Below are 19205 nucleotides of genomic sequence, written 5' to 3'. Positions count from 1 at the left end.
TGAGGCCAAATAGGTGATCCATTTTTACTCACCTGGAGCTTCTTCCAGCCCCTTGCAGCCGTCTTAGTCCCTCACCGCAGCCCTGGTCCCTCTTGGTGTCCCTGCTGGCCGGCTACAATGTTCACGACCCACCTGCGGGGTCAGCTCTTCCCACTCGTGCCTGCACATCCACATCATCTATCGCGCACTTTGCAGTAGCTGTAGAGCCGACCCCACCGGCGGGTGGCGATCATTGCAGCCGGAAGCTCCGGTTCCGATCCATCTACACCAGGACCTCAAGACATAGGAACAGCTTATTTCCCTTGGCTGTCAACCTCCTGAACTCTCTCCATGGGAATGCCCATCCACACCCCACAATACCATGACGCACTGAAGCACTCTGCAAATAGACGGCGCTCCAGCTCAAGCGTACTTTTTCAGTTGTTTTTTTTTTTGTATTGTAATTTATGCCAATTGTCTCCCTCTGCATAAATGTTATATAATGTTCTGTATTCTGTATAATGTTCTGTTCCTACTGCTTGTCCCGTCCTGTATCTGTAAACACTGTATATCGTGTATCAGTACCCTGTACGTGTCAAGCCCAATTCTGGGCACGACCCAGTCGTGCTTGGCAAAATAAAGTTTCTGATTCTGATTCAAGTGAGAACACACACATAGGATAATATTAGCAAGTAGGATGGTCAGAATTGAAGATTTGAAGATTTCCGATTCTGCGGAAATTCTGATTTCTGCCAATGCTGATTTTCGATTCCATGGATTTACTATTTCCAATTTCCATTCTCCGTTTTACCACATAGTTTTTTGGAGGTAATTTTTTGCAGTCTCTGAGTGCATAAAAGAATACTTCTGAGTTGACTCTGCATTCTCTGATTGGTTTATTGTTTCCAAGTTCTGTAATTGGGCTAAAATTACACAGTTGCGGTAATGCAATAGTTCCACAGAAATCTGATTTCTGTTTTCTGAGTAGTTTTTTTGGTCATTTTTCTCATTCTTTGATTGGCCAAATACTTCCTAGTTGACTCTGCTTTCTCCGATTAGTTCAATGCTTCCAAGTTCTGTGGTTGGGCTAAAATTACTGAGTTGCGGTAATGCAGTATTTCCGCAGAAATCCGGTTTCTGATTTCCATTTTCCGATTTCCAAGTAATATTATTTAGGTCATTTTTTTGCATTCTCTGATTGGTGAAATACTTCTGAATCGACTCTGCATTCTCTGATTAGTCAAATGCTTCCGAGTTCTGTGATTGGGCTAAAATGACAGAGTTGCGGTAATGCAGTATTTCCACAGAAATCAAATTTCTGAGTTCTGTTTTCCGAGTTCCAAAATGCGGAAATTTCAACTCCACCAAATTCAACTGAGCATTCCTATTAGCAATTGCTTTTTGAATTGCTAGCACTGGCAATTAACCACTTTCGGATGAGATAGCTCTGGCCCCTTCATGACTAGAGCCGTCCTATTTTGTTGTGTGCTTGCTGTGATGTGGCTGAATTGTGTTCTGGTTAAAGTCTCTGCCGCTGACACAGGTGACCATGGTTCAAATCACAGCTCATCCTTCCAGCACTTACTCTGTAGGAGACCTTGAACAAGACTGCATAACACTGCTACTGCTTATAGAGCGTACTCTAGTGGCTGCAGCTCTGGACTTTACGGTCCGACAGGAGAAAAGTGCAATTAATTTTTTTTTGATTGGCTCAGCATTGCAAACAGTGGTGTGAATGGTGAAAACAATGAGTCCGCACAGCGGGGCTGATTAAATTCTGCGCCCTACAAGGAAGAGGCGGCCACAAACAGGACGTAGATTTCAATTTAAGGTCTGGAAGCAGTTAAAAAAAGGGTCTGTAGCTTGAAGCAGCATTTAGACCTATTGTGGGCACTCAGTTGAGGAGTAAAATCACTTTTAAATAACCAGGAAAGAAATCCAGACAATGACCACAACCTGAAGCACATACTGTTTTGCTATGGACTACATTCTTCTTCTATTCCAGGCTTTACCTGCCCTCCTTGCAAGCTGGACAGCAAGATGACACAATGGAAGCTGCAGCTGCTCCACCTGTTTTAAAAATCAGTTTCATTTTTTAGACCTAAGCCTTCCTAAAACAATACAAACACAGCATTTTGTTTCAGATGTCTGATAAAATTGCTACAGAACACTGTGTTAGGCATGTTTTGCAGTTGCAATTTACTCATATAGTCGAAGTTTGATTATACACTACTCCACGAGAAAAGTGAAGGTCAGCTTCCAGACTGCAATTACAGATATAGCCCTGGTGTGTCGGTGTGACTTTCCATATCTAAGCACCTCAGACAACAAATCCCCAAAGTCAAATGCAATACAAGATGGCACCTCCTTAATAACTTCCAATTTTTTACATATAGAAAACATAGTCAATGTTTCCAGACCCAGTGGTCTCCTTATCAGGGTGTTTACATTTAAATGCCTAAAATCATCCCACATGACATCACAGTACTCACAGATAGCAATGTGCAGAGTTCCGGTGGCTGCAGCTTTCTGTAAGTGCTGTGATGTGCGCTGCTTTAAAGAAGAACTTCGGTGAAAATAATGTAATAAAAAAAGTGCTACATTTTTACAATAATTATGTATAAATGATTTAGTCAGTGATTTCCCATTGTAAAATCTTTCCTCTCCCTGATTTACATCCTGACATTTACCACATGGTGACATTTTTACTGCTGGCAGGTGATGTCAGTGGATGGAGATGCTGCTTGCTTTTTAGCAGTTGGACCCAGCTGTAAACAGCTGTTATTTACCACAATGCAATGAGGTTCACAAACAGGAAACTGTCAGGGCCATGGTCCTGACATCACACTCTGGGAGGGGTTTCACCACAATATCAGCCATAAAGAGCCCCCTGATGATCCATTTGTGAAAAGGAAAAGATTTATCATGGTAAAGGGGTATCAGCTACTGATTAGGATGAAGTTAAATTATTGGTCACCATTCCTCTTTAAGGCATTGTAGATATATATTTCCAATTTAAAAGTCCTGAGGAAGAGACCACTGGGTCTCAAAAAATTGGTTATGTTTTCTGTGTGGATAAATTGGAAGTTATTGAGGAGTTGCACAGCACACTTGGATTGTATTTGACTTAGTGAAAGTGCTGGAGTACATTTTTGTTTTTTGATAGTCGTGTAGTAGTACATCAGCTGCACATTCAAAAGCTGTGTCTGAAATATTATTCAGTGTTTTGTTGCTCCCTGGAGGAAGCATTATGTACAGTACCACAAAAATATTTCTTACCCCTTCTGCTGGACCCCACCAAAGGTCTGGGAACAGTGTGCTATAGTACAGTTTAAGCCACATGTGTCAACTCCAGGCCTGGAGGGCCAGATCCATGCCAGTGTTTAGGATTGACTGAGAAAGAAAGGAATGTGTTCTACCTGATGGACCACACCTTTCCTGATTCAGACCCATCAATTCATTGGAACTGTATCAAAAATGTGTGAGGATCTCGGCCCTCGTAGGACCGGTTTGACATACTTGGTTTAAGCTCACTTAGGTTTACTCAAGATGGCCCTGATTGGATAGAATATTTACGAGAAGGATGAGACAGAAGACAAAAGAAGTTGGAACACCAAGGGAGAGGGGTCTGGAGGGGGAGGGGATGGCATGCCGACTTGCCTGGTGCATTATGTCAGAATGCAAGTTTAGTGTATTTACTATGTTTCAATGTTCACAAGTCGTATCCATTTTGCCTGAAAGGGCAACCACCAATCTAGTTTTAGGGTTATTTTGGCTAGTGACTTTCTATTTAGTATATAATGATCTGAAGTGTGGTCATGGCATTTAAAAATTCCTGCTGCAGTTGGAAGTAAGATAATAAGCCTAAAGGCCATGTGGATACAACAAACTAAAACAACAAAGGCATCAAAAATTCTTGTTAAGTGAAAGGATAGTAAGGTTATATTTATTTTCCTTTTCTTTCATCCAGCTTTATTTCTCCACAGACCTTGGATTTCTCCCCAACTAGAGACTTGCTCTAGGATAGTGAAATTAGAAATAGTGGCACTTTGATTTTCTTTCTTTCCTTTGCAACTCCCTGTCACAGTGCAAAAATAATTGAAATTGGTCACTGAAGAAGTAGATAAAACCATTGCAGTTTGTAGAGGGATGGATGGATGCAAAAAAGAGCACTCACCACTGCGGCTGCAGGACTGCTGCTGTCTGCGGGCTAGACTTCCTTATTTATTTATTTTTTTAGCTTTCTTAGCCCCTGTTGCATGCAACAGGAGCCCCGAGTAAGCAAGGCTTGATGCCCATGCATGGAAAAAGTGAAGGTGCGTAAACACCACACAAAAATGTAGATGGGCATCCCCAGGCCCCCCCCAAAACAGGGACATTTCCGTTGTCCCCCGAAGGGAAACTCCTCCTTTGCCTTTCGGCGCAGGGGGCCTTTGGGTCCTCCGCCACCCGAAGGATTGGAGGACCCCAACTTGCCCTGTGGTTACCCACTGGACTTCCTTATGGTAAACTTGCAGGAGGTAGCATGTGTGCAGAGACCAGGAAAGAGGCCTGGACACTGTCAAGAAAAACTCATGGACAAGCATCCATCCAGACATGAAACAGCCACAATGCCAATCTGATCTTTATCCTGGCTCCCACCCCCTAAACCATTCACCCTCTGCAACACTTTGTGTTTGTACACACTACATGACTTTTTGTTTAAAGTCGCTAGTTTTCTGGCCAGAACCTGTGCTTCCTTCCTAATCTCTCCATAACTGAAATTGGGATGGATGAAAGAGGAGATCGATAACATACTACATTGCAACTTACCATGCAAAGGGCCTTACTAGCCCAGCCAAAAGATCAATGCTTTTAGCAGAACTTAAAAGTTACAAGGTTGATAGTGGACATTTGCAAGAAACACATTTTAGGAGAGATTATTTACTAAAGCTTGGGAGACCGAAACTATACTCAAGTTCTTCATGCTTCTTCGTCATCAAAGAAGTAATGATTATAATGGGTAAGCAAATTACATTTGAACAGCATGTCAAAACTTTGGATCAGAAAAGTCAATTAAATTTGTTAGAAACAATGGATGGCACTTGCGTCAGTGTACTGTACTCCCTATGTTCAAGGAAAAGCAAGTGTATCCACTTCCTGAAAAATGGACATTTATAAACATTCTATTTGTTCACCTTCAATGCAAATAGGATGCTTATAAAAGTACTGCTATCCTGCTAACGTGCACGTGCACACATGCCACAGGAGCGCATTTAAACCCTTCAGCCCATGGCATTTAGTGGTTATTAAAATACACTGAGACTGTTAAAAAAGCTTTGTGAAGTGAGTCTTCTTATAGTAGGAAACTACACTTCATCCTGGAGCCTAGGATGGATGTTCTCTAATTGATGTTTGCTGGTATATGACTACTGAATCTTGGTATGACAGTACCGTACCTCTACAGTTTGTATTCATCTACCTACTCAAATTATTCTACAATTCTTCATAATGCAGAGAAACTAAAAGTGTACCAAAGACTAAGGATTAGAACTAATCAATACTTACCCAGGGCTTCCTCCAGCCCCATAAGCACGAGTGAGTCCCTTGCTGTCCTCCTACAGTCTGCCTTTAAGCCACAATCAGCCCCGGTAACAGGTTCAGTCGGGTTTAGTCTGGGTCTTCTGCGCATGTGTGGACCTCCCGCGCATGCGTAGTAGACCCTGACCGACGCGACCGAGCCAGTTACCAGGGACAGTGAAGGACTCACTCCTGCTTATGGGGCTGAAGGAAGCCCCAAGTAAGTATTTATTAAAGTTCTATTACTTAGTCTCTGGTTTACTTTAAGTAGACTACTGGACTCAGATATTAGAATTATCACTATTGTGGACCATGCTTTGCTAATTGCAGTGATACAATGGCAAAAAATGCTCTCAACCTGGGAAAATATACTTAGAAACAGGAAAATACGACTATGATCTCAAATTGCTTAAACACTAATAATAAAGATCACATTGCCTCAATGCTGTAATGGGAGCCACAGAAGCCATGAGAGCAACAAAGTTAATTTATAAAAATGTGCAACCGTCGTAAAAAGGAGCCCAATCTAGGAAGCATCAGCAACATCCCCAGGACTGAACTCCTGAAATATAAGCAAAACCAGAAAGAGGAACGTGTCCCTTTGGTTGTCACCTACAACCCACACCTGGAAATCTTAAGGAGGATTGCTAAGGAACTACATCCCATTTTACACAAGGGTCACAGACTGAGAATGATATTCCCTAAACCTCCACTCTTGTCATATCGGCAACCACACAATCTAAAACGGTTGATTGTCAGGAGTTCTTTGAATAGGCCTCAACAAAACGGAACATCACCCTGCCGACCAAAAATATGTGGGACCTGCAGACACATTTACTCCACTGACAGGGTAACGATACCAGGTTCACAACAGGAGTACAGAGTACAAGGTACATTTTCCTGTGGTTTCACCAATCTGCTAAATGCCCCAATGTTATGTACGTGGGAGAAACTGGACAAACTCTGTGCAAACGTATGAATGGACACAGGCACACTATTAATGATACCAAATCTGGACTCCCAGTTGCTACACACTTTCGGTCCAACGGACACAGCATGGATGATCTTAGTGTCACTGCCCTGAAGGGTGGCTTCAAAGCGTCAAATGATCGATCAATAGCAGAAACAAAATTTATAAAGTGGTTCAAAGCTATGCAGAACGGTTTGAATAAGGACAACAACTTTTTATATTGGTATGAGATTGATGATATTTGAACTTTCTCAGCCATTATAGCTGAACTTGTGAACTAGGAATTTACGATACCTCTGTGTCAGTCCAACTCCCAGGTCAGTGAGCAGGTGTTAAACAAGGATCATTTTCTTAGCTTACAACCTCTAACCCCAGGTCGATGGTCTGTGTGAATTAAGGCATCTTAATGACATGTATTTATGCTTGAAAAAATATCTGTTTTCCCTTTTGATGTTGCATGTATATAAGCTGTTTGTACCACCAGTTTGCAAACTAACAGGATATAAGCCAGACGAAGGCTGCAAGGCCGAAAGCTTGCTTATTTTTATTCATTTTTAGGCAGCCAATAAATGGTATCATCCTGGTTTAAAACTTCTTGCTTTTACTGATGGCTAACACGGTACAATACTGCACAATCTAGGAAGCAGTTAGCTAAATCAGTGAACCTAAACACTAGCAACAAGCTATGGACTGGAGAGCCTACAGAAAATGCTTAATTGTGTCATCTAAGGGACCATCTAACATAAAAAAAGGTATTTTGTGAAGAAGGTAATAAACCTGCCAAATTGCTTGCAAGAGCCTTGAGGATGAGGAATAGGAATTTAAATTTACAGGTAAGCTGAATCAGTAAACATGATGCTTCAAAAACCTATAAACTCAACGAGATAGAGGAAAAGTTTAGACTCTACTATGAGAACTCATATAACCTAAAGATCACCAGCACTAAAGCAAGAGGGAAGAAAATTGATTCCTTGTTACAAAAACATGGTTTGACAAAATTGAAAGAGAAAGATGTTAAAGAAATCGAGTCTACTATAACAGGATACATTCCTCTAGCCTTGAAGTAAATGTCAGTGAGAAAAAGAACTCGGTAATATGATTTTACAATAATGTAAATACTATGTAAATAGTTTGTACAGCAAAAATAAGGACCGGTGTTGGTGACGGGGTCGGTGAGACTCTCTCTCCATACTTGCTGTGCCTGTCCCAGAGGGAAAAAGAACCAGGTACATATCCCAGTGTGTTTTAAATGTAAACATATATCTATATCTATCTATGTATCTATCTATGATCTATGTATCTATCTATGTATCTCTCTCTCTCTCTCTCTCTCTCTCTCTCTCTCTCTCTCTCTCTACATATATATATATATATATATATATATATATTTACAATATATATACTACATACCTACATATATACAATATATATAAATACACACACATATATATATATTCATAAGAAATATAATTTTTTTTTTAAGCTTATTAGTGGGAACTATTCCAAAAGCCCAAGAGTCAACTAAATGGGAGAAAAGGAAATTAAAAACACCTCACCTTTTTACTAGCTACTGACTAAACTCTCTGGATATATGCAATCTGCTCGTTTATATGCTTGATTGCGCTAGAGGTGGGCGTGGTTATGCACGCTTACAGGGGAAAATAATAAATACCGGGGGATGAGCAGCACAAACCAAATTATGTGCAATTCCATGCAAAGCATGCACGCAGCACTGGAGATCCTCAGTCCCCATAAGAATTATATAAAGGCAGAGGTGCTGCAGCACACAACAGGAAAATAGTGGCAGGGGCTCTTGGTCATGCTTTAACGTGCTTAAAGAAAACCTGCACTGAAAATTAAAAGACAAAATAAACATACACAAGTCAAACTTACCTCCCGTGTAGTCTACTCCTCAATCTATTTTTCCTCTCCTGCGTCCTGTTTGTCCACTGTGATCAATGGAATTCTCCGTCCTCCATTTTGAAAATGGCTATTACCCCCTAACAGCTTCCTGGTCAGCACACAGTTAAACTGTAACATCGCCCACTTGAGCCATAGGGAAACATGAACACATCAGTTCTCCTCTCAGCTGTAACTGACAGCAACTGATATATAACTGACAGCAACTGATATATTTCATTTCTGACAAAATGTTGTCAGAACTGGAAGGGATCACTGTAAAAAGAAAATGGTGAGCTTTTGAGAGGAACTGATGGCAAGGTAACTATGTAATGTTCATTTGAAGTTACCTCATGTGTTTATTTTAAATAATTTTACTCAGTACAGGTTCTCTTTAAGCTCAAGAGCTGTGCCAAAGTGTCCCCAATCTGGCGAGTCCTACTCTAACCATGCAAAAATGCTATTTTTTTTTCCTTATTAGTGGGAACTATTCCAAAAGCCCAAGAGTCAACTAAATGGGAGAAAAGGAAATTAAAAACACCTTTTTACTAGCTACTGAATGAACTCTCTGAACACGTGCAATCTACTCATTTATATGCTTGACTGTGCTAGTGGTGGGTGTGGTTATGCAGGCTCAGAGGGGAAAATAATAAACGCCGGGGGATGGGCCAGATACCTGGTGTAACAGGCCAAAGATTTAAAATTTTACTTAACCACTTAAGGACCAGCTAACGCCCATAGGCGTCAGCAGGTCTCAAGTGGGTTACCATGGAAACGGCCGCTCGATCGAGCGGCCTTTCCATGTCAGTTCACGGAGGGTGTCTCCGTGAACAGCCGGAGAGCCGCCGATCGCGGCTCGCTGGCCAAATGTAAACACGCGGGGAAGAAATCCCCGCTGTTATTATACGGCGCTGCTGCGCAGCGGCGCCGTAGAGCAGATCGGTGATCCCCGGCCTCTGATTGGCCGGGGATCGCCGTCATTTGATAGGCTGAAGCCGATCCTACAATGCGCAGGACGGATATCCGTCGTGCGCTGCTCACAGGGGGAGGGAGAGAGCGCAAAAAACGCTGCGGAGGGGGGCTTTGAAGAGCCCCCCCACAAAGCGCAGCAAGCCGGCGGCGATCAGACCCCCCCCCCCAGGAGGACATTCCCCTAGTGGGGAAAATAGGGGGTAAGTCTGATCGCCCTGGCTATTTCCTGATCGGTGCTGCGGGCTGGAGAGTCCACGCAGCACCGATCAGAAGAAAATCCCCTCCTTAATACATTTTTCTTTTCAATTTCTGGTAGGAGCCAGGTGCACACGACGGGGTACACTCCAATCAAAATAGGAACAGATGACATTCTGAGTGTTGAAGGAGGGTTACAGGATAGCTGTCCCATTGGCCAAGGTGGACATGAAGACTGGTGTAACAGGCCAAGTTTTTTAATTGCATTAAATTAACGACATTTTAACATTTTTTCAATTTCTGGCAAGTGCCAGGTGCACACGATATGGTACATTCCAAGCATAGAAGGAACAGATGACATTCTGAGTGGTGAAAGAGGGTTGCAGGATAGCTGTCCCATTGGCCAAGGTGAGCATGAAGCCTGGTGTAACAGGCCAAGTTTTTACATTTAATTTAATTCATGACATTTAAACATTTTTCTCTATTACTACTTGTATTGCATGCAGAAGTGGAATTCTGACTGAGGCAATCAAGCACCTCTTCTGCATTCTGGGAACTGTTAGCTTTTTTCAGCAGAAAAGCACATATGCCATGGCCACAGGATGATGCACCACCATGACCCCAGGTACCTCTTAGGTACGTAGTACCTCAGAGGAACATAAGAATTAGAAATAGCAACCACACTGGGTGAGGCCAGACATATTGAGCAGTTACCTGCCTAAACATTGGAATAAGCCACCACACTACATGAGGTCAGAAAAATGGGGCAGTTACCTGCCTATATCTTGAAGGAGCGGCGAAGGAGGCAGAAAGGGAGGAGGGAGAAAGTGGAACACCAGGAGACTAGCTTGCACTTTGAGTGCTTCTTTCCTTAAGGTCTTCATGCTACAGAGCCTTGTGATGGGACTCTAGGTACCTTCTCATCATTGTTATTCCTACATGCCTGCTGCTCTTCCCACGACTTGATGAAGTTTTTCTAGACACAGGATGCAGATGGTTGATTCTGTCAGCATACACACTGAAATATTCCCACGCTAAAGACCTTTGTTGAGCTGGTCTAGTACCGCTAGAAGTGACTGGGCATGGTGTCTGCATAATCCGTGGTGACATTGTAGCACCCTGCTTTTTTGCCACCTGTCCCCTGTGAGGAGGCAGAACGGGGAACACCAGAAGGCTGGCTTGCGCATTGAGTGCTTCTCTCTTAAAGTCCGCCTTATGGTTTTGGCCGTAACATACACAAAAAACAAGGAAAGCATGCTGATATTTGCCATGTATCTTTGCAAAGTATAGCAATGAACTGAAAGGACTGCTTTTTTTTCTTAACAAGAGTTCATATATATATTTAACCACTTTATCCACCACTACTGTATATCTACGTCCTCTGTGACTTCATCTAAGCCATGAGTCAGTAAATATACGTCGTGTAGAAGAAGCAGTGCTGTGCAGGATTGGGCTTGCTCCTGTGCACATCTCTGGTACTATCTGATGCAGCTCTAATTGGTGAATGGGAATATATGTTTCCTGAGCCAATGAGATTGATTTTTACCATTAAAAATACTTTTATTTTCTCAGTTCATAGTGAAAAGTACACTCTGTCGCATTATTTCAGATTTAAATATCTTCACCATAAATTGTGACAGGAACATAATCTAAGTTTTGTGATAAACGGTAAGAATAAGAATAACCAAACGAAATTTGTGTTTTTTATCTACAGCAGCACTTTTTATTTTTAAACTGGAATTGGTAAAACTGAGAAATAATATGTTTTTTTTCTATTTTTCTCCTTGTTTTTCCCATTAAAATTCATAGAAAACAAAATTCAATGAAAGCCTAGTTTGTCTTAAAAAACAATATGTATTTCATTTATGTGTCATAAGTAGGGATACAGTTATTGCTGATTGAATAAGGACATAGTTAAACTGTCAAATCTGCTCTGGTCCATAAGTGGGAAACAAGGTCTGGATGCGAAATGGTTAATTGACTATGCATGTCACCTCATGTCATATCCATTTCTATGAAATTAAGTAAGTAACCACAAACCCTGTAAATGTTTTTCTTTCAAGCTGCACATATATGCACAACAAAGTGTTAAGAACAAAACCAGCTGAATGGTAATTTTATTTTCAGCAGGTAACAGTTTTCTACTGCAGAGGCTAATCAAGGCTCATCAGGCAGACATTAATGCGATCAGACAACTTGGAGTGAAACAGGTGTTGGAATACGTATTCTAGCACTTGGGATCTCTGCCTCCTGAGATAGCAAGATCACAGTGCGGCGATCATGGTGTTAGTGCAATCTGCCTTTCAATTTTGCTCCAGGCCTCCAATCCGAGCAGGAACCTGTATATCATCAGCATTACAGGCACATATTCTGAGCATATTCTTAAAGAGGAACTGCAGTAGAAATAACATAATAAAAAATTGCGTCATTTTTACAATTATTATTTATAAACGATTTAGTCAGTGTTTGTCCATTGTAAAATCTCACCTCTCTCTGATTTACATTCTGAAATTTATCACATCTTTACTGCTGGCAGGTGATGTCTGTAGAAGGAGATGCTGCTTTTTTGGTAATAGTTGGAAATAGCTGTGATTTCCCACAACGCAACAAGGCTCCCACAGTGTGATGTCAAAACCTGGGTGCTGACAACCCACTGTGGGAGGAGTTTCACCATAATATCCACCATGCAGAGCCCCCTGATGATCCATTTGAGAAAAGGTAAAGATTTCTCGTGGGAAAGGTGATATCGGCTACTTATTGGGATGAAGTTCAATCCTTGGTTACAGTTGCTCTTTAAAGCCGTTTGGATTATTTCTTGCTCGTGTATCAGGTAGAGATGGCTCGAACCTCCGATTTTTGGTTCACGAACATCGAGCGCGAACTTCCGCAAAAGTTTGGTTTGCGCAAACTTTTGCGAACCGCAATAGACTTCAATGGAGAGACGAACTTTGAAAACCCAAAACATTTATGCTGGCCACAAAAGTGATGGAAAAGATGTTTCAAGGGGTCTAACACCTGGAGGGGGGCATGGATGAGTGGGATAGATGCCAAAAGTCCCAGGGAAAAATTTGAATTTGATGCAAAGCAGCGTTTAAGAGCAGAAATCAGATTGCATGCTAAATTGGAGGCCTAAAGTGCTTAAAAACATCTTGCATGTGTATACATCAATCAGGGAGTGTAATTACAGTACTGCTTCACACTGACACACCAAACTCACTGTGTAACGCACCGCAAACAGCTGTTTGTGTAGTGACGGCCGTGCTGGACTGGTGCGCACCATGGCCAGAGTGCAGGCAATGGCGGTTTTCAAGCCCATATGGTCGGGCTGAGGTAGCTGAATGACAGAACAACAGTGACTGAGTGTCCAGCTGATCGAATTTGGTCTGTCCACAATGAAGCAACGACCTTATTATCTATCTTCTTGGGTCAGGTGTGCCCCCCAACCCCAACACACTAATTTAGCTGGTCATTGCTTGATTGTGATATGCAAGCCCCTTCACCGCGGCAAGGTAACGATCACGAAGGGGAATTGACACATGTACATGCCTTTTTTGTTGTTGTTGCAGCCGCAGTGTAGCCAGAAAAATTAGGCAAGCATGTACACTCACCAGAAAAAAATTGTTCTTGTTTTTCTTAGCGGCCGCTGCTAGCAGCAGCCTTAAAAATTCAGGAATCCACCTGGAGTCCTGGACTCTGTTGGTGGTTTGTGAAGAAGGCAGTCACACGGCGTGCAGGCAGAGATGCTGTGTGTGGGAACTGACTTAGTCTTCAGGCAGGCCTGACCGTGCTTTGCAGACCAGGCATCCGTGATCCGATGGACCCTTGACCCAACGCTGTGTTCCAAAGATGACACCACTTGCCTTTCAACATCAAGGTACAGTTTGGGTATCGCTGAGAAAGATGAGGTTTTCTGTGTTAAATAGTCAACTACGTCCTGGCAATATTGGGGGTTGATGGCACGTACCTTCTTCTGAACACTGTACTTTGGTCCAGTGCCACACTAAATCACATCAGCACGACCTCGAACAGACCTGCCAGGTGGCCTTCCTCTGTGTCTGCCTCTGCCTCTACCTGTTTTGTCCATAAGGGGGGGATGAAGTGAAAGGTATGCACTGACTTGACTAATACAATGTGCAGTCACACAGGTACAGTTAACAGGTATGCACAGAGTGGTATATCACACTGCGTGCGCTCACATAGATAGGTGGGGGCACTGAACAACAGGTAGGTATATGCAGTGATGGGTATTACAAATGTGCACCTGTCACACACACGTAACGTGAACAAGTGACAGGTGGTATTAACAATGCGAGCACTCACGTAGGTAGGTGGGTGCACTGAACAACAGATAGGTATATGCAGTGATGGGTATTACAAACGTGCACCTGTGACACACACGTACCGTGAACAAGTGCAATGACTGGTGGTATTAACAATGCGTGCGCTCACGTAGGTAGGTAGTAGGTGCACTGAACAGTGAACAGGCGCAGTAATTAGAATGGGATTACAAATGTGCAGCTGCCTGTCACACACACAGGTAGTCACTGAATGTGCTGGGCCTGGCAGTGGCACAGTAGGAATTAAGGGGCCAAAGGCCAGCTGCGACTGACTAACAGGGCTTTATATAATGCAAGTGGGCCACACACACACACACAAAAATAGATCACAAGAACAAGATTAGCTCTCAAAAGAGCTGTTGAGGGGTGCTTTTTTAGCAATAAGAATCAGCAAGGAGCAAGCTAACAAGCCTACAAGAGCCTAACTAAGCTTTCCCTATGTGAGTCTGCAGCAGCTCTCCCTTCTCTAATTACTGCAGGCACACGAGTGAGTCCAATGCCTGATGCTGCCTGCCTTTTATAAGGGGGGGGGGCCCTCCAGGGGGGAGTGTAGCCTGATTGGATACAATGTGCCTGCTGACTGTGATGTACAGGGTCAAAGTTAACCCTAATGATGCAGTATAGGAGGCGGGTCGAACCACCATAAAGTTTGCATTCGATCGCGAACGCGAACCACTGAAAGTTCGCCGGGAACCGTTTGCGGTCGAACCGTTCAGGCCATCTCTAGTATCAGGCAGAATACATTTTTTAAAGCAAGCTGCTAATGTTAAATGTGCAGTAAAGGAACAATGGGTCAAATCAAGCATAACTGTTTACTAAGCCTCTCAAAGCAGCATTTAAGAATGTTCTATCTTAAAAAGTGTTTGTATTGGCATTTTTGTCAATTATTGCGGCTTCTCTTTTGTCCTTGGCCATATTAGGAAAATGGATGGCAGGTAGAAATTGGGGTGAAAATAGTGTTATATTGATATTGCTTACAATAGTTCTCTAGTACGCTCGGAATGCATTAGCTCCCGTGGTAGTTTCGAGGCATTTATGTGATGAATAACCAATTGAACATAGGCTAATGGTTATTGTAGCTTGCTAAATGACACTTCATCAACACATACAAAGAGCAACCTAATGCAAATCTGCGGAATACAAAAAAATATGCATTCATTTTAGAAAGCAGATGCAAGGAATCATATATTAACTGCGAGGCATTTGGGAATAGCTTATGAATTCGGAAGCAGCAAAGGGAAGCAGGAGACATGAACACACACTGTGGGGCCTATTTATAAAGTAGCATGAGACACATAGCGCTGCCCTGACTACTACTATGCCACTCCTAGGGTGGTGAAGTCAATGGCCAGCAATTAAGGCAATGGGCTCGATTCACCAAGCGGTGCAAAGTGTTAGCACCATGGTGAAAAGGCCCTTATCACGCCTAAAGTCACTTTAGGCATGATAAGAAGAAACTCGCGCGAAGTTGCCGCGCGTACGCGCGTACGCGCGTAAGTGCGCGCGCAACACCCGACGCTTCGCGCGAAGCTCCCATTAAGCCCTATGGGACTTTGCGCGCGCTCTCACGCGCGTACGCGCGAACGCACTTACGCGCGGTAACTTCGCGCGAAGAGCAGGAAAAAGCGGTGATAACTCAGTGGTGAAAAGGTCATCACGCCTAAAGTCTTTTAGGCGTGATAACTGGGTTATCACCGCTTTGTGAATCGAGGCCAATGTGTTTCAGTAGTTGAAGATGCTGTCTTCAAGTCTTCCATGATAAACTAGTGGAGGCCACAGAACAAAGATAAGTCTTCCTCGTATTTGTCACTGCTTTGTATAAAACACAATTAGCATTCAAAGGAAAACAGTGGAATTTACTCTATGTGGTTTTAAATCAGCTGTAGAAATATACACCATGGTCAGGGGCACTCCTTAAATATTACACAGCGCTGGACAATAAATAGGGATGCATACAGTGTAAACAAGGGGTGACAGACAGAGTGCACACAGTTACACAACATACAGCATAGCACAAGGTTATACATGGAAGATTATAAGATTCATGATCATAGGATGTAACATTGACCCAGCAATTCAAGTCTGAGTTAGTCCATGGGAAGTATGTTATTGGTGTGGTTGCAAGTAGTTCAGGAAGCACACACTATCAGGGATACCCTGTCAAAAGCTCACAATCTAAAGGGGAGGGACACATAAAGTAGGACTGAGAGCGTTAAAGTGTGTTAGATGGGGTAGACCATTTTAACCACTTTAGAACCACAGGTTTATAGTGACCAAGCCATTTTTTACAATTCAGCACTCTCAGCTTTAACAGTTTATTGCTCAGCCATACAACTTAGCAGCCAAATGAATCTTAATTCTTTTTCTTCTCACTAATAGAGCTGTCTTTTGGAGCTCTCTGATTGCTGCTGGTAGTGTCAGTTTTTTTTAATTAAAAAAAGAGTGATTTTTTCTTTCTTTTGTATCCCCCTCCCTTCCCCCTTTCCCCCTAAATTGGCCCTACACTGCGATCCATTCAATATACTACACATACATAGGCCTATGTATGTGATTAGATTGTGAGCCTATCATAGGGACAATTAAGTGACAGGGCTGTCCCTTGTACAGCACAGTGCTTGATTGCAGTGCTATACACATAAATCATTGTTTTTTTTTCTCAAACAGCCTGCCAGCTCCGATCACAGCTGGCAGGCTGATCGTGTCGGCCTTCTCTGCGTCACAGGAGGGAATGCACACGCATGCACGCACGCACGCATTCCCTACTAATCCCCGCCTCCAGAATTTGACGCCAATTGGCGTTGGGCAGTCCTGGCGGCGCCACCCTCCCACCACCCATCAGCGTTAGGTGGTCGGTAGGAGGTTAAAGAGGTGTGTTTTTAGGGCTTTCTTGAAGGTGTTGAAGAAAGGTGTGAGTGTGAGGGAGTTTCATAGGGTGTGGGTGGCTCTTGAGAAGTCCTGTAGGCGTGCATGGGAGTGAGAAATGCGTGGGGAAATCAGGTGGTGATCATTGGAGGACCGAAGGTATGTATCTGTCATATAAATATATCTAGATCCAGACCTTTTTGAAGAAAAGAAAGCACATGAGGGATTAAAGGAGATGAGTAGAGATGTTGCGAACATTAGGTTTTGGGTTCGCTAATGTCGAGTCCGAACATCCGGGAAAAGTTCGACCTGGGCGAACCTCCATAGACTTCAATGGGCAGGTGAATTTCACAAACTACAAAGACTGCTTCTGGCCACAAAAAGCGATGGAAAACTAGTTTCAAAGGCTCTAACACCTGGACAGGGGTATGACGGAGGGGGGTCTATGCCAAATGTTCCACCAAAATTTATGTAGTTGACCCAGAGATTGGTTTTAATCCATAAAGGGCAGAAGTCACAGTATATTCCTACATTTGAGGAATAAAGAGCTGCTTTTAAATGTCCAGAGTAGTAATGTAAGGCTTATGCCCGCTTCACACTAACAGACCAAATGCAGCATTTACCGAGTACCGAGATTGTGCGCTAACAGGTCTGTAAGGCCCTTAGGTGTGTGGACGCTGCAGGTGCGCTCAGCTGAGGCAGACTGGCTCAGTGTACAGCTGAATTTGTATTTTTTTTTCCTAGGCCTATTTGTGAAAGTTATTGATAAAAAATTATTTTGAAAGTTATTTATAGAAAATTAAATAATACAAATTTATTTATACAAAAAAAAATTACAAAATTTCAAGGTAATATTTATATAATTTTAATAACAATTTTCAAAAAATGTTAAGTCAGCAGGTGTCAAGCTGGCAGTAGGCCTGCCTGTCTGCCATTCATGGAGGAGGTGGAGTGGTGGTTTCACCAACTCCACTGCAGAGCCACGCAGTGGAGGCTTGACATGTGTTCAGTAAGGTGGCAGGCTGGTAGCAGGCCTGCCTGCCATTCGTGGTGGTGGTGTCACCACCAACTCCAATGCAGAGCCATGCAGTGGAGGCTTGCAAGCAATGAAATGTAGGCTACCTGAAAGTCCATCATGGTGTCTGCCATTCTTACAAGAATGAGAAGGGAGGGTAGTGGTGGTATGTGTGAACTGGCACCCTCCTGTTTTTTTTTTGTTTTTTTTAGTTTAGCTTATTTGACAAAGTTAATTTAACAAATTAAAAAAAAAACATTTTTTTTTTTTTTTTACAAATTGAAAATGTAAAAGTTATTTATAAAATTTGACAGTTTTTTTTCCTTGAAATGTCGGTAGGTGTCAGGCTGGCAGCAGGCCTGCCTGCTATTGGTGGTGGTGTTGGCGATGGCGGCATCAACTCCACTACAGAGCCATGCAGTAGAGGCTTACCAGTTGTCATTGGTGTGTTCAATGCGTGGCAGGCTGGCAGCAGACAGCAAAAGTACCAAGTCCCTAGTAGAAGGGGAGGCAAAGGAGCAGCTTTTCCTAATCATAATATCAGGAACCAGAGACAACCTGTGTGGTGCCATAAAGAACTTGTGCTGTGTACAAACACCTGTGCCTTCTCAAGTTGTGATGTAAAAACAATCTCTAATCCAACAAAACTGAGAAGCATTGCACAGAAAGTGTTGCTGCAGATAAGTTGCAAGCTTGGAGGAGAGCTGTGGGGAGTGGACATTCCTCTGAAAAATCTGGTGGTGATCGGAATGAATGTCTACCATGATGCCGGCTGGAGTTCCCGCTCAGTCACAGGCGCTGGGGCCAGAATAAATTATTGCCCGACCCGCCCGCTGGTACTTCCGTGTAGTCTTCCAGCTTCCACATCAGGAGATTATGGATGGCTTGAAGCTGTGCGCTGTGACCGCTCTCCAGAAATACTACGAGGTAATAATACTGCGCTGCCAGAGAAGATTGTGGTGTACTGAAGTGGAGTTTCAGATGGACAGCTCAGCACAGTGCAGAATTATGAGATCTCGCAGTTACAGACCTGCTTCCCCTCACATGTGTAACGATTGGTGTCAGCAATAACAGAGTTCTGATTATTAGGTGATCTGCAGTATCACCTATAATGCAGATATATACCTGATTATATGTGATCTGCAGAATCACCTATAATACAGATATACAAGAGCTGAGGAGACAACCAATAGCAAAGAGTGTAGATAGGTGTAGTGCTTGGTGCAACAATAGTACTGATAGGTTTGACTATGCCACACCAGAGGAGCTGGTGGGCACTAACAGTACCAGACCCCTCACCAGAGACTAGGACCCTCTGGTGAGAGTAGAGCAGTCAGACTAGCAGAGTTTGGCAACAGACTGGCTGATATGGTACAAAAGTCAGAAAGCAAAGACAAGAAGGTTATAACAGGAAGAG

Source organism: Hyperolius riggenbachi, chromosome 2 (assembly GCF_040937935.1).
Source record: "Hyperolius riggenbachi isolate aHypRig1 chromosome 2, aHypRig1.pri, whole genome shotgun sequence".
Lineage (NCBI taxonomy): Eukaryota > Metazoa > Chordata > Amphibia > Anura > Hyperoliidae > Hyperolius > Hyperolius riggenbachi.
The sequence above is the reverse complement of the archived record's forward strand: the minus strand, read 5'-3'. Positions refer to the sequence as shown.